The sequence below is a fragment of the Sceloporus occidentalis genome, unplaced genomic scaffold (genome assembly GCF_023333645.1).
Source record: "Sceloporus occidentalis isolate IW3139 unplaced genomic scaffold, rSceOcc1.0.p SCAF_1, whole genome shotgun sequence".
In the NCBI taxonomy this organism is placed as follows: Eukaryota; Metazoa; Chordata; class Lepidosauria; order Squamata; family Phrynosomatidae; genus Sceloporus; species Sceloporus occidentalis.
This window is the reverse complement of record NW_028316981.1, coordinates 181,605,235-181,621,075: the sequence shown is the minus strand read 5'-3', so window position 1 is coordinate 181,621,075 and position 15,841 is coordinate 181,605,235. Positions and strand designations below refer to the sequence as shown.

The 15,841-nt window shown below is 39.7% G+C and overlaps 1 protein-coding gene across 2 annotated transcripts in view; it reads right to left on the bottom strand.

Moving 5' to 3' along the window:
* LOC149322953 (uncharacterized) overlaps positions 1-15,841 on the bottom strand; it is a 45,762-nt gene that overhangs the window by 28,433 nt on the left and 1,488 nt on the right. Inside the window, exons 1-4 of one of the 2 annotated variants that reach the window (XM_089485282.1) lie at positions 15,121-15,841; positions 13,715-13,893; positions 12,603-12,716; positions 8,551-8,611 (exon numbers count right to left, since the gene is read on the bottom strand). The exon at positions 15,121-15,841 is cut by the window's right edge and continues 1,488 nt beyond it. The gene's annotated coding sequence lies outside the window, so the exon portion shown is untranslated. The remainder of the gene's footprint in view (positions 1-8,550; positions 8,612-12,602; positions 12,717-13,714; positions 13,894-15,120) is intronic. The other variant, XM_089485290.1, reaches the window with a different exon arrangement.

The following is a 15,841-nucleotide window of genomic DNA, read 5'->3' as shown; positions in this document are numbered from 1 at the left end:
TCATTTCTGACCTATGGCAACCCTAAGGCAAACCTATCACAGGATTATCTGGGGCTGAGAGTATGTGATTTGCCCAAGGTCACACAATGGATTTCCATGGCCAAGGAGGGAATCGAACCCTGGTCGCCAGAGCCCAATACTCAAACCACTACATCACGCTGGCTCTCTAATGCATCCCTACCCACACACTTCCTTTTTGGTCCCTGTCCTAGATTATCCTAAATGCCATCTGTGCTTCTAGAAGCAACTTTTTTATTTAAATACATTTTAAAATATCTATGTATTTATTTAACAGAAGAACTAAGAAATAACTATAAGGTGCTAACCACAACCCATTCTTTACGCAAGCATTACTGCACTGTCGGTATATTCAGCTTACTCCGTAGCAAGAGATTATAATCATGAGAGCACATAGGAAAAATTTACAGAATGAGGGGTCTTATCTCAACAATGCTCAGAAATTGTGCAAAAGAATCCATAAACCTAATTTAGAAGCGCTGATTATCTGGTTGCCTGGTGTTGTTGTGTTCTGATGGCTACCGGTAAAAGAAAGGCGAGCCCATTTTCTTTCCTTCACCTAGTTTCTCTATTGTTATTTTATCTTGATTTTATCCAGGGTCCTTGCAGGCCAGGATACAATTGCCTGGCCTTGTTCACCAAATTTTATGAGGTGTCCAGACTTGGTAGGGCTCTATTTGTAATCCCCTTGAGTTTTCTCAACTTTTTATTGCTATGCAAAATGTGTTTATAAAGGAAAGCTAGAAGAGCTACCCATAATCAGTCAAAAGGTAATACTGCTATCCATCTGGAAGCACTGCTTTCGTGCAAGGCTCTGTGCCAAACCACGAATCTTTCGGGTTCTGCTGAACCCTGCCTTTGGCACTCACTCTGGGCCCTGTGTGTAGGCACTACTCAAACATTTTTGCATGTAAGATTGTATGTTTTAAATGTTCATGGCCCCAGCCCCACACCTTCTGAGCAGTAGTATGGGGGGGATGTGGAATGCAGACCCAATCAATAATAACCCGAAGGAGAGTTAACAAAATGCAGGCAGCTGTGTTGCTCAATATATTAAAATGAGCAATTTGTAGCTGCTTTCACCTCTGCCTGGAGCAGGTCTTTTGTAAAGCTAACAGGTTTTCACAATGCCCATACAACATCAAGCTATCCTCCAAATACTTTGGATTGCAATGGGGACTGGTCACAAAACCGGGCTACAAAAATCCATCTCCAGCAGTAGCAATTACTGTGCTGAATGCAATTTAACTCAGAAAGAAAAAGTGGGGGAGAAGGAAAGCCAGGTAGGTAGGTAGGTAGATACGGTAGACAGATAGACAGACAGATGGAGGTGGGGGGAGAAGAAACAGGTAATCTCAAAGCAGATGGCATCACTCTGTTTGCTATTCAAAAAATTCTGGGGCTTCTGGCCTGCATAAAGACCATGCATAAACACCTGCATGTATATATTTACACACACACGCCATAATAAATATATATAAACACCTGCATGAACACCACTGCTCCTCAGCACAGGTAAAGAATGTGCAAATATTATTTTTGGTGACTTGAGAGTTAATATTTGAAGGTGGGGTCATTCGCCCCCAGGTGTAAAGTGGGAAGAAGAAGCTGCCAGTGGTTTTTAAGATGGATGTTGGAGGAATAACGGTTACTTATAAATTCTCCTCCAATAACCATTTCACAACTTCAGGACCAAAACAGATGTGACAGAGAAGCATCTTTATAACCCAGAACAACAACTGCTGTTAGTATGAGGGGAGGAAGCTTTAGGAACACCTTTTTCAATGTATTATTATTTATCAACTCATATCCACCAGGGGTTTTGTAAACTGTTTTGTACTTATTGTTTACTGAAAGATCTTTGTTGATTTACAATACAACCAATAAAACTAAGGAATAACACCCAGTTGTTCTGCTGATGGTACAAGATGCATAACAATAAGCCATTGTGGTTTCTTCCCAGGTTAGTGCTGTGTTAAGATCATACTCTTACTTGTTAAACCATTTAAAACTGAAAAGCTGCTCACAGTGGTCACTTTCACCTCTACTGATTTGCCTGTCGTAGTATGGTGCAACAAAGGAGACTGGAAGTGTTAGAGAAAATAATATGTCTTCTACTCCTCGGCCTGCTGCAACTACAATAAGAACAGGTTCTATATTTAACCCTTAGATACACAAATGTGAGACCCAGTGAGGTGTAGTGGGCTGAGTGTTGGACTATTACTCTGGAGACCAGGATTCAAATTTCCGCTTGTGTACTGAGTTACCTCGTGCAAGCCGCCATCTCTCTGTCTCAGAGGAAGGCAATGGCAAACCTCTTCTGAATAAATCTTAATAGTGTAATATAGTGGTTTGAGTGTTGGGCTAGGACTCCAGAAGGTCACAATTCAAATTCCCACTTAGCCATGGAAACCCCTGGGTGACTTTGGACAAGTCACACTCTCTCTCAGTCTCAGAGGATGGCAGTAGCAAACCCCTGCTGAAGAAACTTGCCAAGAAAACCCTACAGTAGGTTTGCCTTAGGGTCCCTATTAGTCAGAAACAACTTGAAGACACCCAGCAACAAACAAACACAAATGTAAATGACTCTGTGCGCAGAGTGGGGCAAAAGAATATGTTTCTTATGGCACGTCCTAATGTGAAAAGCCCCTGCAACACTAACACAAACTGAGACAACTAAAAACTGTGCAATTAAGAGTTTCCCCACTACCACCGCCACCTTAGCAGCATCAAATGGTGGACACTTTGGACTTTCCATCCCCTCACCTTTTCTGGGGTCCCATCCTTTCAGCAGGTCCAGAAGGTGATCTGGCCCCTTCCCTTGGTCTCTATGTGCAGGCAAGGAGCAGCACTCTGAGGTACCACACCTGAGCCCACCTCATTTTATTGCCGTGGCTTCTTTGCGTCACTGTCCAGGCCCCTCCTTAGCCCTTTGGCACAATCCCCCTAAGACAAAGGTTGGGGAGATTTTTTTGGGGGGGAAGGGGAAATCCTAGACTCTTCAATTTTTCTTTCATTATAGGGCAATTCCTCATGTGTTCTTTTGATACCAAAGGCACTTAAATACAAACACCTGAAGCAAGCAGTCTCTGCTCTGACATACTTTCACTAGCTCTTGTTTTCTTCTTTTATTAGCAGTCCTGCCGCCTGAAAGTGAAATCGTCCCATCACTTGCACTGCAAGGACAGGAAGTGGTGGGGCAATTACATCGGTTGGCCCAATTCAACTTTTTGACATTTTATTAAAGTGTTTTCTTCTCCTTTTCTAAGACATTTGGGGTCCAATGTAGATTCCAAATAGCCAAATAGAAGAAACGTTCATGTTTGTGTGTGTTAGAAAGAATGAGAGGGAGCTACAAATAGCCATATGACAAGGCACACTTTCTTGTAATGTGGCACCTTGAAGATTCACAAGTTTATGGCAGTAAAAAAAATGTACCGTCAGCTCTCCATAGCCACAGATTCTTTATCCCCAAATTCATAGCTTGAACATATTCAAAAATATTGATTCCAAAAAGCTAACTTTGATTTTGCCATTTTATATACGGGACATCATTTTACTGCACCACTGTATATAACAGGACTTGAGCATCCACAGATTTTGGGAACCAAACCCCAATAGATACCAAGGGCCCACTGTACAGTAAAGAGAGGCAGAACTTCTATCAAAATGCCTTCTTGACAGATTACAGTGGGCCCTTGGTATCTGCTGGGGTTTGGTTCCAGGACCCTCCCCTTCTGGATACCAAAATCTGTGGGTGCTCAATTCCCATTACATACAGTACATGAAATCCAATGGTGTCTCATATAAAATGGTAAAATCAAGGCTTACTTTTTGGAAATCATATAATTTTTGAGTATTTTCAAGCTGTGGATGGTTGAATCCATGGATAAGGAATCCATGGATATGGAAGGCATGACATGTGACCATTCTACAACTTTCTCCCTTCACTATGGACTAAAAAGAAGAGGTTTAGAGAGTAGGAAGGATCCCTCAGCCAATCCCCAGACACCCATTTGTCTTCCAAGAAACATTCTTGAACAAGAGTGGGAGCTAGTTTTGCTTTTCCAGACATGCGTTCAGGATAGGGATGCATTGTGAAAAACAGGACAAGGCTCCTGTACCACCAACAGTTGTGCAAAAGTAGAAATTTCAGCAGGCGTTGCTTGTGATGGAAGCTCCCCTTGCTGAAATTTCCTGCACAAACATTAAAGGTTCAGGAGTCCTGTCCTGTTTATTATCCAGCAATCCTATTTCAGGAGGGAATATGGAAGCACTGAACACCCTCCTTTGGCACACGTGTCTCCCTCTGAAATATTTAACCTAGAAAAGCAAAAAGATCTGAGTAAACAAATCACAGCTGATACTTTTCTCTCCCAGATTTGAAAATTGGTCCCAGAAAATAAGAGCTTACTTTAATTCCTCAGGAAATTTGCCTATAGTCATTTGTAGAGAAAGGCAAGTTCTAAGCATTCAAACTGTTTTCTTAAACACCAAAAGGCAATTGAGAGCCAGCATAGTGTAGTGGTTTCAGCATTGGACTCTGGTTCTGGAGACCAGGGTTCAATTCCCAGCTTGGTCATGAAACCCACTGGATGACCTTGGGCAAGTCACATGCTCTCAGTCTCAGGAGAAGGCATTGCAAACCTCCTCTGAACAAACCATGGCAAGAAAACCCCTTAGGGTCTCCATGAGTCAGAAATGACTTGAAGGCACATGGCAACAGCAACAAACAAGACAACCATCTCAGTTCAGAACAATCCTGATATTTCCAAAGAAGGATGTAAGCAGCCTGTGAAAACGGCATAGGTTTATTCACTTTTGGTCAAGAATAGCAAAGTAAAAAACTGATGTTCTGATGCAGTTTAGTGGAATTTTACAAACAAAATTATACTGGTAACATTCATACCTGACATTGTGCATAACAATTGCAGACACATTACAATTACATTTCCCAACCTGGAAAAGCCAGTTTTATTTTGAGAACAGCACGGCTTTATCCCCACACCCTATCCTTTACAAACATATTCCTTATTTACCTGTAATCTTTCCCTTCATCCTAGCTGCATTTAAAAACACTGTTCATTTCTAAAAGGCTTGCCTCCACAAAGCAAAACCTGAATTAAATGTAATTAATCAAGCTTTTGATTATTTTAATTGTCTGCAACAATCCCACAAGATAGAATGTGTCATTATATGCATGCGCACGCACACACACACACACCTTTAGATGTAAAGACAGACACAGATCAAGAAATGAAGTACAAGTTGAGTCTCCCTTATCCAGAAATCCAAATTCTAAAATACTGCAAAATCCAAAAGTGTCCACATGGGTAGCTGAGATAGTGACGCCTTTAATTTCTGATGATTCAGTGTACACAAACTTTATTTCATGAACAAAAGTTTTAAATTTTAATGTTTAAAATTACCTTCAGGCTTTACCTCTACATTTGTTCCTCCACATTTGCTGAGTTAGGTGCACAGGACTCCTGTGAATATGTAAAAACTGCAAATAACAAAAACACTGTTTTTACCTGAGAGAACACCTCTCTAGGAATCTCTAGGTCCTCTGGTACAATTCGGTGGGCAACATCTGCCAGACATTGACTATAGAATTGCGTTGGAGGAGCTACAAATGCCTAGTGGAGTGTTCTCTCTAGGAATCTCTAGGTCCTCCACTGCGATTTTTGGTTAAAGTTGACCACAGAACTGTGCTGGAGGACCTAGATATTCCTTGAGAGACATATTAATAAAATCTGTGAATAATCAAATCCACAAAAGTTGAAGCCATAGAGGTGAAGGGACCAGTGTATATACAAAACATAAATGAATTCTGTGTTTAGACTTGGGTCCCATCTCCAATATAGCTCATTATGTATAATGCAAATATTCCCAAAACATTTTAAATATCCAAAATACTTCTGTTTCCAGGCATTTTGGATAAGGGAGACTCAAACTATAATACTAACAGCCTACACTTAAGGTATTACTAGTTTAAACCCTGCTACATTCCAATCTGGCATTGCATCAGGGCCTGCAGATTCAAAGGAAATGGTTAATCCAGGAGTAAGGGGACTAAATCCAATGTTTCACTGATGAAATTTTTGGAACTTTCTTCTTTCTCCTGTACTCCCCACAGCTTTCAATGCCATCTAAAAAATTCAACTGCAGAGGTTTACCCAGTCCCCCAGAGGTGGTTTTGAGGTGCTCACCAACTTCAGTACTTCAATACAGAGAGTGGAATTGCCACCCTCTTAGTTCAATGGGAATCTGCTATTGTGCTAGCCTGCTGCTGGACCTATTTTAAAATTCTGAATTTTTAACTGTATCTCAGTCCAAAGATAATTAATTAATAGCTTCTTTCTGCAGCGTCTCTGGGTTTTTAAAATATTCAGACCCTTGTCACAAAAAGACTACTTTAAATAAAAATTTAACAGAGCAGTTTTCTTAAAACTCAACACATAGAATGTTTAAATCAAAAGCTGTGTTGAAATACTGGCCTATTAGCACAGATGCAGAAACTTAAGGAAAAAAATTAGGAAAGAAAAGAAAAGAAAAATAAGATACCTTAAGGTAAGCATTATAATGCTGTTGTTGTTGTTGTTGTGTGCCTTCATGTTGTTTCCTAGTTATGGCAACTCTAAGGTCATATCACAGGGTTTTCTTGGCAAGGTCCATTCAAAGGGTGTTTGTCATTGCCATCCTCTGAGGCTGAGAGAGTGTGACACCCCAAAGTAACCCAGTGGATCTCATGACTAAGCAGGGATTCAAACGCTGTTCTCCAGAGTGATAGTCCAACACTCAAACCACTACACCACACTGACTCCTATATAGCCCCACAAACAACATAAATGCAAGGAGCTTCTCTGTTGGTATTTTTACATTTTAAAAAAATTGAAAGTAGTTCTAAAACAAAGCAGGAGGATATGTTTAACTTGTAGGAAAAAAATATGGCTGCAAGTCCAACCAAACAACAAACAAACCCATTACTGCTTGATTCTATCATCTTTTCTACTTTTCACAAGTGGATTCAAATTTTGACTTCAGCTGACGGTTTCCAATTGGATCTATTCTTTTTGCGTTATCCATACACCAGGAATCTTTGCAAGAGCATTTACACATGGGGTCTGGCTTGCTACCCCTGCTCCAGGACTACCATCTCAAACGTACAAGCCTCCTGGGAATATTTTGTGCTCTTGATCATGCTGGCTTTTTAAGACCAAGTACACGGCCTAACAATAAATTGTTGGCGAATGCAGAATGAATTGGGAATGGGGAACTGTTTTCCATATCAGTGGGGAGCTGAGACTGTTCTGGATTTTAAACTGGCCTCTGAAGGAAGTATCCAATGTGCTGAACCATATCCTCAAAATAGCTTCCTCTTCCTTAAAGTCACTTTAAATTCTTGAATAAAAGCAGAGTAGACTACAAGTCTGGAGACCAAGGTTCGATTCCTAGCTCAGCCATGAAACTCACTGGGTGACCTTGGGCAAGTCACATGCACTCATCCTTAGGGAAAGGCAATAGCTAATCTCCTCTGAACATATCTTGCCAGGAAAAAACCATGATAGATTTGCCTTAGGAAATGACTTGAGAAGGCACACAACAACAACAAAGACTCAGGGAACCATTAATATGAAAGCCCCAATTGGCATGATTGCACCCCATGGAAAAAATTATTGTTACAGAAATGGAATGAATTACTTGTCAAGCTATACTGATATCTGTAACATCAACTTTGCTGTCTACTTATAAAATAAATAATGCATAAAAGTCTTCCTTGCTCTTTGGTGGACAGCAACAAAAGGAAAATTGCCATATGTTGGAGTCCCACAGCAGAAGTCTGGGATAGAGTAGGAAAGCCACATCAAAATTGCATATGACTGCACTTTGGCTGTGTTTCACACACATTCCATTCCAACCCTGCAACCCAGACAGTACCTTGACCTTTCTCAATGTGGTCATTGGGGGCAAATGAGCTGGCCATATCCTTTTAGAACTGTTTATATACATTGTACCTGTGATTGCTGAACACTTTCTTACATTGGGCTGCCTTCACCTGTCTTGAGTTTCCAGTGGGCAGCTAAAATAGTGATGTTCTGCACGATGTTTGAAAATGTTGTTTTATCACTGGTTTTAAATTAACATTTAAATATTTTTTTAAAAATTAAAAGAGTATTTTAATGTGTTTGTTACCTTTATTTTTTAAAAAAATCTCTGTACTGTTTTAAATACTTTTATTTGTTGTACTCTGCATAGGGAGGTCTTTTGAGCTTGGCAATGATATACAAATACTTTGTTAAAAATACATTGTATGCTGGAGAAAAAGATTTCAGACCCACAACTAGAATGCCTCTCCCTCTCCTTTCTAAAGGATGCCCATTCCACAGAGTTATCAGTGCATTTATCATCCAGCATTTCTCATATAAAAATAGAACAAGTGGAAAATAGGGGAGGGGACCAGGAAAATTTCAATTATGAACATGATCGGCCAGGTTTGCTTAGTATGGCAAATGCATGAAGTAACAATACCTGTGGTTCCAGTTCTCCATTACAAATGTGCCAACTCTTCATCTCAATGCTCCCATGTGATCTTTGGCCAGGTGATGAAAGGTATAGGTGTCAGAAAGTTAAAAGAAAATTGCATTTTATTTTTTCAAATGAATTTTATTTATTCAAACAATCAATCCATCATTTCCAAACATAAAAAGACAATGTACTAATAACACTCAAATCAATCTAAAATACAAACATATTAACATTCAAACCCACCTTCACCCACCTTTTTTATACCATCTTACCTCTATCCTTCTTTACTCTTCCCTTCATTCTCTCTCTATTCTCCCTACTCTATACTCTTACCTTCTACACTTACTCTCACTTTCTAACACCTAACTACACTCCTTCTACCTAAGATGGAAAGTTAAAAGAAATTTTTAAAGCGAACAGAGGAGAACCTGAGAAGCTGTATCTGACAAAGTAAACCAAATCTATGAAAGCCTATGCTACAACTACTTTCACTCATCTCAAAGGTGCTACAAGATCCCTCTGCATAAAGAGAAGAACCAAGTACATTCATTATTACAAAATGTGAAGACAGCTGAGGAGTATCTCTGGAAGTACTCAGGCAGAATTGTAAAACATAAAAATGTAAGAAGAGCCATACTGGATCAGGCCAAAGGCCTATCAACATTCTGTTCACACAGCACCCAATTAGTTGCTTTTGGGAAGTACACGAGCAGACATCAGTGCATCTGCACCCTCTGTCTCACATTCCTGGGTAACTGATACAAAGAATCATACTGCTTGAAACATTGAGATGATATACAGATGTCCTGCCTAGTAGCCAGTTATGTTTCCAATCCTCCCACAATTTATCTAATCCCCTTTTAAAGCCACCCAAGTTGGTAGACGTGACTTCACCTTGTGGCAATGAATTACACAGTTCTACATAGTTTCACACACTATGCACTGTGCAAATAAATACTCTCTTTTACTTGTTTTGACTCTCCCACCATTTAGCATCAGTGAATCACCACAGATATTAGTATTACAAGAACAGGAGACAGGCTTCTGCTTCTCTCCGTTCTCCACACAATGCATTAAGATTTCCTGCAGTTGCTGATATGGACCTAAATAAAGGTCAACAAGATTGTCAATAGCTGTGAGTGTAAAAAATACAGACTATACTTTCTTTAAATTCCAGAACTGGGCACTGGCAGACATGGAATACAAGTGAAACTCATGGAGATTTCTTATGTTATACGTGCAGTTGTGAAACATGGGCATTAACATATGCACACACTGTGTGTGTGTGTGTGTAGAAAGGTATAGAGGCATGCTATATCTGTGAAAACAGCAAATCTTATAATAAAATGTCAGTTTTCTTAGAATCAGAACCTTATCTGAAGATTTTTATTGTAATACATAGGCATTTGTCCAAGCTGTCTTGGAGGAAGCTGATTATCTAGACCCATTTCAAACTGGCTTCAGGGCGGGATACAGAGTTGAGACTGCTATGGTCGCCTTAGTCAATGATCTTCGTCTGGGCATCGACAGGGGAGATATTACCCTGTTGGTGCTCTTGGACATCTCAGCGGCTTTTGATACCATCGACCATGGTATCCTTCTGGGACGCCTGGGGGAATTGGGCATCGGAGGCACTGCGCTCCAGTGGTTCCGATCCTATCTCTCGGGAAGGTCCCAGATGGTGAGGCTAGGGGATTGCTACTCCCGTAAAAGGGAGCTAACATCAGGTGTCCCTCAGGGCGCCATTTTATCCCCTATGCTGTTTAACATCTATATGAAGCCGCTGGGAGAGATCATCCGGAGACATGGGGCTTGGTGTTATCAGTACGCTGATGACACCCAGATCTATCTCTCCATGTCTCCAACTGACACAGTGACTAAGGATGGCATCTCTCCTCTGGATGCCTGCCTGGAGTCAGTAATGGGCTGGATGAGGGAAAACAGACTCAGGCTGAATCCAGAGAAAACAGAGGTACTCATGATAGGTACCCCAAGTCCAGGCAGGGAAATTTGTCATCCAGTCCTAGACGGGGTTAGCCTCCCCCTAAAGGACAAAGTGCGCAGTCTGGGAGTACTCTTGGATCCATCTTTACAACTGTCATCCCAGGTGGATGCGATGGCCAAGAGTGCTTGGTACCAGCTTCGGCTGATACGCCAGCTGTGTCCCGGTCTGGACCAAAAGGACCTTGAAATGATAGTACATGCACTGGTAACCTCTCGGTTAGATTTCTGTAATGCGCTCTACATGGGGCTACCTTTGTACCAAGTCCGAAAGCTTCAGTTAGTGCAAAATGCAGCAGCCAGGTTGGTCGCCGGAACATCTAGGGCAGACCATATAACTCCGGTATTAAAATCTCTTCACTGGCTGCCTATTAGCTTCCGGGCCCAATACAAAGTGTCAGTTATTACCTATAAAGCCCTACATGGCTTGGGCCCAAGCTACTTGAAGGAGCGCCTTCTCCCACACAATCCGCCCCGCACTCTCAGGACATCAGGGAAATTCTTATTAGAATGTCCGAGAGTGAGACTGACAACAACACACACACAAGAAGTCATTCTCATCGACAGCACCTACTCTCTGGAATAACCTTCCTGATGAAATCCGAGCCTGCTCCACTCTGGATGCTTTTAAAAAGGCTCTGAAGACGCATTTATTTCAACTGGCATATCCGTCTGACCCTTCGTAGTAACTATTCCTGATAGACTTGCATATCATTGATTGTAAAGACTTTTGACTGTATGTTTTTATGTACTTTGAGAATTGTGGTTTTATCCTATTTGTATGTATTAACACCCCTGTTGTACACCGCTTTGATAATTGGAAAAGCGGTATAGAAATAAAGTTTTATTATTATTATTATTATTATTATTATTATTTGTAAGTACTTGTGTACTGATAAACATTGTATGCCAAACTATGTGTATATGATGTGCGTGCACATGCACGTGCGTGTGTTTAGTGGCACACTACATATTTTAATACATTATCTCCTGACAACTGGCAATATAGCAAAAGAAATCTCTTCAGAGAAGGCTTTAACACCAAGCAACCTGGCTTTTAATAAGCAGATTTGTTGCTTTCACACTTCAGTACTAACAGACCAGCCAACTGAAAGAACAGTATCATATTACACAATTCTTTAAGGATTTGTGGCCAAGGTCACAATCTGCATCCTTCTGTATCCTATTACATTCTATCCCACTCCCACAACTGTATAACCTGCACTTAAATATGTGTTTGTGTGTGCATGCCATGAAATAGTCTGTTGATTTATGGTGACCCTTTTAATTTCATAGGGTTTTCTCAGGCAAGAAATACTCAGAGGTGGTTTTGCCAGTTCCTTCCTCTGAAACAGGGGTAGGCAATCTTTTTGAGCCGGGGGCCGGGTTGCTGTCCCTCAGACAACTGGAGGGCCGAAGCCAAAAAATAAATAATTAAATATATTTTTTTAAAAAATTAAATATATAAATAAACCAGGACAAATGTAGGACAAAATTTTCAAATGGAAGACACTTTTTTTTAAAAAAATGGAGGAAACGCGAAAAAATTTGCTGATTTTTTAAAAAAATGTTAATATAAATGCATGTTTCTGAGGCTTCTATAGACAATTGCCCCCCAAAGTCCCCGGCAGCAATCGGCGGCAGGACCGGGCTGGGGCCGGTCCCAAGGCCTCGCCGGGCCGCATCCGGCCCACGAGCCGCAGGTTGCCTACCCCTGCTCTGAAACATAGCATATAAGTACTTAGTATTTGTTGACAGCCTCCCATCCAAGTACTAACCAGGCCTGGCCCTGCTTAGTTCCCAAGACCGGACAGGATCTGTGGTTTTAATATTGCACTCCATCAGAGCATCTCAAGAAGCAGTTTGATGTCCACAAAAATTGATGCTAAAATAAACCTGTCTGAGGTACTGCTATATTCTTCCATCTTTTTTTTTGCTTTTAAACAGAATATAATTTCTAAGTTACCCAAAAGGGGAAATAATTTATTTTTAAAAAAGCATGACATTTTAAGGCCATTATTCTAAAATACAAGCAAAACCTTAAAAAAACAAACTTTTGCTTTTGTCTTCCTCTGAGGCTGAAAAAGTGTGACTGGCCAAGATCAACTTGTGGATTTCCATGGCTAAGCAGGGATTCAAACTCTCAACTCCAGAGTTGTAGTCCAATGCTGGCTCAAAAGAGAGGAAAGAGATATTAAATCCCTTGCCAAAGAAACCCCATGATAGGGTCACCTTAGAGTTTCCATAAATCAGAAACAATGTGAAGGCACACAACAACAACAACAACAAAGTCTCAGTGTGCCCACACTGCTGAAATAAAGCAGTTTGACATCACTTTAACTGTTATGATTCTGTGCTGTGGAATCTGGGGATTTGAGGTTTGGTGAGGCGCCAAAGCTCTCTGACAGACCACACTGAATACCTCACCAAACTACAAATCCCAGGATTCCACAGTGTGAAGCCATGACAGGTAAAGTGTTGTCAATTTGCTTTACTTCTACAGTGTGGATGAGATCTAAGACTAAATAATAAAATACTGAAAAGAAAGAACTTTTAGGCCACAGTCCTGAGCACTCTCAATGAGTTGAGATGCAAAGGATTGTGCTGTTAAGGAAGGCGTTCTCCCAACTTTATATTAATTGTCATTTCATGTTTTGCTCACTTCTTTCTGATTTTTACTTAAATAACAACAACAAAATGAAAACGTCTGGAAAACCAATGAAATACCAACATACTTAGAGGTTATGGAATTAGAATCTTTAGATAATCTGTCAGATTTGGTGAGAAACAATTCAATGGAAATATTTAAGAAAACATGGAATCCATTTATAGAGTATATTAATTGGAAAAGAGGAGATATCAGTTGTGCAGGATCTGAAATATAAAATATATTAGTTCGTTTTATTTTTTATTAAGATTTGTGATTATGAAAGAAAAGTCACTAGTTCTTGTTATTATAATTAGAAATTAAAAATGAAATGTGCATGTAGGTTATGGAGAAGAAATTTATATATTAATTTAGAAAGCAGATAGAGGGGAGCAGGAAGTCAAATTATTGTGTTAGTTGTTTTGTATTTGGTTGTTTTGTCTTGTGGGTTTGAGTTGTCTATTCATGGTCATTTGTCTTTGTTAATAAAGAAATTTAAAAAAAGAAAAGAGTACCTACCTAAAATCACAATGTGATAGACATTTGTATGGATATTTGCTGTGTTCGGTTGTACCAGGTGATACCATTTCAGCTGCTTGCATTAGGCTGCATTCTTCACTGTTTAAGTATACATTATCTTCACAAGCAAATTTCTTGCTTTATTTCTGGCTTAGGCGCAGTGGTGTCCTTTGCACATTCTGTAACAGAATGGGTGAATTTTCAGGTTAGCATCTTGGGTATCTGTAATTTCGTCAGATATTTGCATCACACCATGCTTCACAACAAAATCTTAGTAATAAGATTTTCCATCAAAACTCTGGAATATCTTGTGAGCAACTGCGTGTTCATAAAAAGATTTTTGTCCTTTTTATCTATCCAACAACTTTCGTCTGTTTCACCTTCACATGATCTATAACTTTAGATGTCAGCTGCAGTTCTATTTTTACAATTCTCAACTTCAGCCTTCCTCTTATAAATACCAGTATAAGAGAAAACAAGAGCCAGTGTGGCATGGTGGTTTGAGTGTTGAATTCCCTGATAAGCCATGAAACCCACTGGGTGACCTTAGGCAAGTCACATGCTCTCAGCCTCAGGGGAAGGCATTGCAAACCTCCTCTGAACAAATCTGGCCAGGAAAATCCCATGATAGGGTTGCCATAAACTGAAAAAGACTTGAAGGCACAAAACAAGAATCCCAATAAGAGGAGACTGTGTATTTCAATAGTTTTATAAGTTAAAGCATAGACCATGCTTCTCTGTTCTTTGTTAGTGGAGTATTTGTTTAATGTATCTCCTAGCTTCCCAATTACAAAATCGGTAAGTATATATTTACGTATAATTTTGCTTGTTTAGACTGTGGATGGCTTGGTTTGGTGGCTATGTCACAGGAACCCATTTCGTGCAAATTGTTCCAAAAATGTGACTATTGTATACTGTGATTCTCTTATATATTAACTCATCATAACTGCTATGTCCATCAGATATTGTTGTCTGTGATTTATTTAAAGAGATTGAATAGGTATGTTGGAGTCATGTCTCTTCAAACTCTAGAAAACAATTTCAAGTTGTTAAGTATTATTACTATATTCAAAGTCTTCCAGTGCCCAAAGTAACTGAAAATCAGTTAGGCAAATTCCCAACTATTGCATTGCTTTTGAAGTCTTGTATATTTTCAGTAACACCCACATGGAACGTTTTTTCAACCATTTGTTCAGATGGGGCGGGGAGATTGTGTCTCTTTCTTGTTTCTTAAACTGTACAAGGTCAAGGTGTCCTTCGTTTATCCTTTTTTAGATCTCTGTATATAATACCTATGGAATCACTATCTTCTTTCCTTAGACTATGAAGCCATTTTCTATAGATAGAACATCCATTCCAACAACCTTGATACTGGCAACTTGCTCTCTTTACATGGGATATCCTACCTTTAACATTTCTTCTAGAAGGATCACAGCATCATGTCTGTCTTTCTTAATATCTAATACTGGCATATTTATAGATGCAGTTGAGGATCAAACTATGGTAACAATCTCCGTTGTGGAAGCATGGCAGGCACTACTTTTGAACCATTTGCTCAACGTCCTAATATATACAAAGAAGTAAACATACATTTATTCTAGGTTTGCTTAGAGATTAATCAGTGGGAGCTTCTGTTGTTAAGATAACCAAGTAGACTTCCATTCTCAATATTGCTGGCTTAACTTTACCTACCATACAGAATCTCAATACTGGCAGCTTTCCTTGCATTGAGTGATTGCTTCCACCAGCTAAAAAAATCTCCCTAGAAATGTATATTTCCCCATGTTAGGTCTCTCCCCCACGCCACCAAAACTCACAAACCATCGATTTCTGGTATTCCCTAGTTATTTTTGAAACACTCTTTAGAAAATACCATTCTCAAAGGCATATATAGAGTTGAATTAGCAACATCTTGACAGCCTTGTGACTAACATCCTCATAGTTTCCCCCTGTTCTGTATTATTTTGAACATCTTTGTCTGACGAAGAAGCCAGTGGATCTTTGAAAAAATACAACATGTATTTTGTGCATTTTGGTTGGCTAATAAAAGTATCACTGTTTTGTGGATTTGGGATGTTATTTTACTTTGCTACTTGGCCAATATGGCTACCCTTGGATATGTTTTCT